Source organism: Calonectris borealis, chromosome 22 (assembly GCF_964195595.1).
Source record: "Calonectris borealis chromosome 22, bCalBor7.hap1.2, whole genome shotgun sequence".
NCBI lineage: Eukaryota > Metazoa > Chordata > Aves > Procellariiformes > Procellariidae > Calonectris > Calonectris borealis.
This window is the reverse complement of record NC_134333.1, coordinates 2,676,678-2,682,704: the sequence shown is the minus strand read 5'-3', so window position 1 is coordinate 2,682,704 and position 6,027 is coordinate 2,676,678. Positions and strand designations below refer to the sequence as shown.

At 49.6% G+C, this 6,027-nt stretch overlaps 1 pseudogene; it reads left to right on the top strand.

Moving 5' to 3' along the window:
• Window positions 1-2,709: 2,709 nt before the first annotated feature.
• The window catches only part of LOC142091746 (von Willebrand factor A domain-containing protein 5A-like), a 30,006-nt pseudogene continuing 26,688 nt past the window's right edge, over window positions 2,710-6,027 (top strand).

Here is a 6,027-nt window from a genome sequence, read left to right as displayed (position 1 = left end):
TTCTGCGTGCATGTGTGCATTTGTCTGTCTGCGCTTGCCATACCCTGGCAAAGGCTTGGAGGCTTCTGTGTCTGTGTTTGCTGCCCCATCCCGCCAGGCCACTTAGTTCAAGTGGTACCTACGCATTTGGGATCTCTAAGGTCAAGGGTAGCAGGCTAAGGTCCAAATTCACAATGAGGCACATGCACAGATCATGGTATTTGTAAATTCAGTCTCCTACCTGACAGAAAATAAAATACAGGAACATGGATGTGCAAGCATATGAGTTTTCTTCTTGGGATCCTTAAAAGCAGTTGCCAGTAAACCAGGATTTCTACTACGAACAAAGAATCCTATCTTTAGTCTTTCATCAGTTTAGCAACTCTCAGTTTCGTCAAATAGGGGCTATCTCCCCAGGAATTCCTCTGATGAAGGCGTCCTCCAGAATCTGGAGGATTATCAAAGTACAGTTTAAAGAGACTGACAGCAAGGATGGCTGACTAAAGATAGACCTCTCTGAGAGCACCAGAGAGTGAGCGAGCGAGCTTTCTCGTATGAGTAAAGCGAGGAGAATTATACCTGTCCTTCCGTTTGGTGGTGAGTGAAGTCCAAGTCCCTGGTGTCAGGTTTGGACCTGCTGACTTGCCTTCCTTTCGTTTTTTCTTTGACTTTTCTCACTCTCTGCTTTTGCTCTGCGCAGACCCTAGACTTACAGGAAGAACTTACCTTGATCCTTGTGGAGCCGTTTGAGATTTACAAGTGTCAAGAGAAAGGAGCCCTTAACTCAGAAGGTCTCTCTGGGGCAGCGCTGGCATAGAATAAAAGACTGCTGCTCATGCTGGGCTGAGTCAGGGGAGCGGGAGATGCTTCTTCGCCTGGGAACAAAAGGGAGGGTCCCGAGAGCCATTCCCTTGGCAATCCCACCCCGAGCAGGATCAAGAGCTGACAGCTCCTCCCAGCTCCCTTGGTGCTGTTATTACCGTGCCTGGGAGGGAACTGCATAATCATGCATCGCGTCCTCCCGACTGCAAGGCTCGACAGACTCTTCGAGACAGTTCTTCCGCCCTCCAGCCTGATTTTGTTAGCAGTCATCACTTCCATCCCGGGGTAACGGGGCGGATTTCCACAAATTAGGGCTACGCCTGCCCCAGCACCTGGCAGAGCCGTGACCCGCTGCTCACTCTGCGGCTCCGCAGCGTGCCACGCAGAGTGCACGGGTGAGGGTCCTTCTGATGGGCCTCTAATCAGCACGCAGCATATCACAGTGCGCATGTTCCAGAGCCGGCTCTGTCACAATGAGCTGGCTGAGGTTACCCTGCAGCCGTGGGATTTGTGCAGCCCAGCGCAGGCCTGACAGCCAAGCTGTATGTGCAGCGCAGCACAGCACAGTCCTGTGCCTCCTCAGATTAACTGCTAGTGGATCACTAACTCCTCGATGTACAGTGCTCCCCCCATCAGGATCACTACAGCAGAGAATGCACGTCCCTCCTTCCCTTCCTCCTTCTATCCCCCCTCGCGTCCCCCTCACTCCTCATTCATTCCTTTGCCCCATTCTCACCCCCGCTTTCTGTGCCCTCTGGCAAGTGCCCTTGCAGGGGTTTAGAAGTTAATCTGAACGTATCTATTTTAAATACCTACATTTATACATAATAATCTTGAACTGAATCCTACTTTTGTGCTAAGAGGAAGAGGCTCTTCCTCTTATTTAAATTTAGGGGTGAGACTTAGTTGTTGAAACATGGCTGTCTAGTATCATTTTAGACGTCCTGTCGTTTCCGAGATAGACACATGATGCCAATATGTATAGCACAGGACCTATGGGAGACAGCTAGATTGGATTTCCTCACCTTTGCGAGGACCACTCCCCCATACTAGGGCTCCTCGCTGCAAATGGCCCTCCTGTCCGATGTTTTCACAACTGAGTTAAGGCTCTACTCAGTATCGGAAGAGTTCAGACCACCGACCTGTACACAGACCTGGTGGCTTTACGTGCCTAAAACCAGACACTTTTTATCATCCTCGCCCTCACATTCCACACAACTGCATTTGCTCATCAATTCCTCCACCACCCTCCTGCCCCCCACTTCCCTGGATGTGCATCCGTGCATCCCAACTACAAAGTCATTCATCCATTGCCCTCCCCAATTCCCCATACGGTCACTTTTTTCTGCCATTCAGTCCTACTGCCACTGAATACAGCCCTCTCCAACCATCCAGCTACACCGTTCTCCTCACACAAATCCATGCATTCCTCCACCCATCCTCCCAGATGGTGCTTTGCCCGCTCTGTCTGTCCACCCTTCTGCCCATTTCTTCCTCTGTCAACATTGGTACCGCTGTCCTCCAGGTGCAATTATCACTGCTCAGGCCCAAACTCATGCTGTGCCGTATGTCTCAGGCTGTGAGCCATCATTGCTCCCACCTCCCCTGGGCTCTCATCTGAATTAAGCACCACCACCCCGTTGAACCAATACGCATTTTTGACACCTGCAATTCCCATCCCAGGCCTCTCTCCTACTAATCTGCTACCAGCTGGTGTGAGAGGGGCAAAAAGGATCCTGAGTTGGGATGTGAGGAAGCAAAGAATCATCTTGGCCCGTGTATGTGGAGGCAGAGCTCCATATCTTGGAGGAAGGGAAGATGGAGGTGTCCAGGTTTTTTTCACAAGGTCCTCATAGCTCACTTTATGCTCTTTCCCACACAGAAGCTGTTTTTGACCAAAGACTCAAGATGAGGACAAGTGGCGTCCTGTGCAAAGAGTATATGTGTAGGGGTGAGTTGGAGCCAGAAGGGTGGCATTTGTGAGCAGTGGAGAAGATTTTAGCTGGGAGAGCAATGTGGGAAGGAACTGATTTCTGGGGTGGTTGACAGGGAGTCCCATCTCACCATGTTCTGGGAACTCAGGGCCATGGCCTGTAGTCAGCCTTCACTTTTTCTGGCTGGCATAGCAAAAGATGTTTTAGTAAGTGTGATTCATCTCACCCATAGCGCTGAAGGCTTTCCAGGGAAACCATCAAAAAGTGGGAGGATGATGCAGAAGAGATGTCTGCTACTGTGGGATGGGGGGCAACACTTCTCAGTGCTATGATATTGCATCACCTCTACTGTGGTGCTAAATCATCCCCTACTGAATTGTGTTGTGAAACCTAGGTACATTGCTTGATTGGTGAGTTGCATCATCCCCTCCAGGCGAACTCTACCATCTTCTGTACGCCATCCCCCTCCAAGACATTACAGCAACCCCTATGAAGGTCTTATACCTTCCTTTGCTAAGTGTCACTCTATTCCTACTACAGTGTTACGCCATTCTTGACTAAGACGCTACTCCAACGCATTTTACCATCAGGTTTGATGCACCACTGATGCCAAACCTTGCCCTAATACGAGATGCTCTTCATCTCAAACCAGGGGCAAAGGTATGAAGAAGGTTGCCTTTCGATGGGCTGCTGTCATAGCAGGAAGGGAGGTCATCAAAGCCCTCTTCCAACCAAATTCAGATCTACACATTGTTGGCCTCAAATAAACCATACGCTACAAGTATGACAGGTGAGAAAGGGAGGTCAGCGAGAAACATCTTCACTGTTGACAATGAAAAGAAGATGAGGCTATTTCCTGTGACTCTACCTTTGATGCCATGCTAAGTGCCCTTGCTATGGTCCCCCCTTCCCTTCCAGTAGTCCAAAATGAGTAGTATATCTGCTTAACTTGAAAATCAAGCTCATCTCTTTGCAGCATTAGTCTCAAAGCAGGTGATGGGACCTGCTCCTATCTCTGGGATAAGGTCTGAAGGTTTGAGGAGCTGTAAGGCACCTCCTGCCGTTTGCGAGAAGCTCTATTGTGGGACTGTCTAACGCTATGTGCTGGGGGACAGACAGACTCTTCTCAATGCCATGGGAGGCCTGAACTAAGATGAAGCATGGCACATTGAGGCGATCTGAGGGCCCCGCTGCCGTGTGCGTTGGACAAAAAGGGGCTTAGAGAGATGAGGATCTGTGGTCTAAGGGAAACATGTTGACAGCCTCAGGGACCTTTCATTGCTATTTGTCAGCTTCTGCAGCTGACATTTCTGTGGCAGGTTTGGACACCCAACTGTTTCCCACTACAAGCAGACACTTCAAATTTAAAGTTTCCGATGTGCAACCAGGGACTCTGACAGCTGTTGTGTCTTCCTCAGGCTTATTCCAGCGAGGAGTATGGTTCTTTTCTTCCTATCCTGAAGTGGAGCTGGAAACCGTGACAGTAAATGTAACCATCCAGGACTTTGTAGCCGATGTAGAGTCTGAGCTGCTTTTCCGCAATATGCAGCAAGTCCCCAAGGAGACCATGTTCATCTTTCCTGTGGACTCTGACACTGTTGTACACACCTTCTACGCTACCATGGGGGACACTCGTATTGAAGCAATGCTCTGGGAGAAGGAGGAGGTACTGGGAATGTGGTGGGAGGGGGTGGTCCGCAGATTGGGATGAAGGGTGGAGGTGTGTCCTGGTTTCGGCTAGGATAGGGTAAATTTCTTCCTAGTGCTGTGTTTTGGATTTAGTATGAGGAGAATGTTCATAACACACGGATGTTTTCAGTTGTTGCTAAGTGCCCTCCTAGTCCAAGGACAGCTCCCATGCCTACTGACTGAGCTAGGTACACAAGGTGGGAGGGAACATAACCAGGACAGCCAGCCCAGCTGGCTAATGGGGTATTCCATACCATGTGACGTCATGCTCAGTATATGAAGGGTAGGCGTGATCCAGGAAGTACCGATTGCTACTTGGTTATCGGTCAGCGCGGGTAGTGAGCAATTGCATTGTGCATCACTCATTTTGTATATTTTATCATTATCGTTATTATTTTCCCTTATTTTTCCCTGTTCTATTAAACTGTCTTTATCTCAACCCACGAGTTTTTCCTCACTCTTACCCTTCCGATTCTCTCCCCATCCCGCTGGGGGTGGGGGGAGTGAGTGAGCGGCTGTGTGGTATTTGGCTGCCTGCCAGGTTAAACCACGACAAGGTGACAGAATGGAAGCCATTGTGCAGCAGGAAAACCATGATATAGTTGCCATCACGGAAACGTGGTGGGATGACTTGCACAACTGGAGTGCTGCAATGGATGGCTATAAACTCTTCAGAAGGGATAGGCAAGGAAGGAGAGGCGGTGGGGTAGCCCTGTATGTTAGGGAATGTTTTGATCGTCTAGAGCTTAAGGATGGTGACAATAGGGTTGAGTGTTTATGGGTAAGAATCAGGGGGAAGGCCAACAAGGCAGATATCATGGTGGGAGTCTGTTATAGACCACCCAACCAGGATGAAGAGGCAGACAAAATATTCTGTAAGCAGCTGGCAGAAGTCTCACAATCACTAGCCCTTTGTCATGGTTTAACCTGGCAGGCAGCCAAATACCACGCAGCCGCTCACTCACTCCCCCGCCGCCCGCAGCGGGACGGGGAGAGAATCGGAAGGGTAAGAGTGAGAAAAACTTGTGGGTGATGTGATAGTTGAGGCTGTCTTGGGCACAGCGATCACAAAATGATAGAGTTTTTGATTCTTGGAGAAGTAAGGAGGGGGGTCAGCAGAACTGCTCCCTTGGACTTCCAGAGGGCAGACTTTGGCCTGTTTAGGGACCTGGTTAACAGAGTCCCTTGGGAGGCAGTCCTGAAGGGCAAAGGAGTCCAGGAAGGCTGGACATCCTTCAAGAAGGAAATCTTAAAGGCGCAGGAGCAGGCTGTCCCCATGTGCCGAAAGACGAGCCGGCAGGGAAGAAGACCAGCCTGGCTGAACAGAGAGCTTTGGCTGGAACTCAGGAAAAAAAGGAGAGTTTATGACCTTTGGAAGAAGGGCACGCAACTCAGGAGGACTACGAGGATGTCATGAAGTTATGCAGGGAGAAAATTAGAAGGGCCAAAGCCCAACTAGAACTTAATCTGGCTACTGCCATAAAAGACAATAAAAAATGTTTCTCTAAATACATTAGCAACAAAAGGAGGGCTAAGGAGACTCTCCATCCTTTGTTGGATGTGGGGGGAAACACAGTGACAAAGGATGATGAAAAGGCTGAGG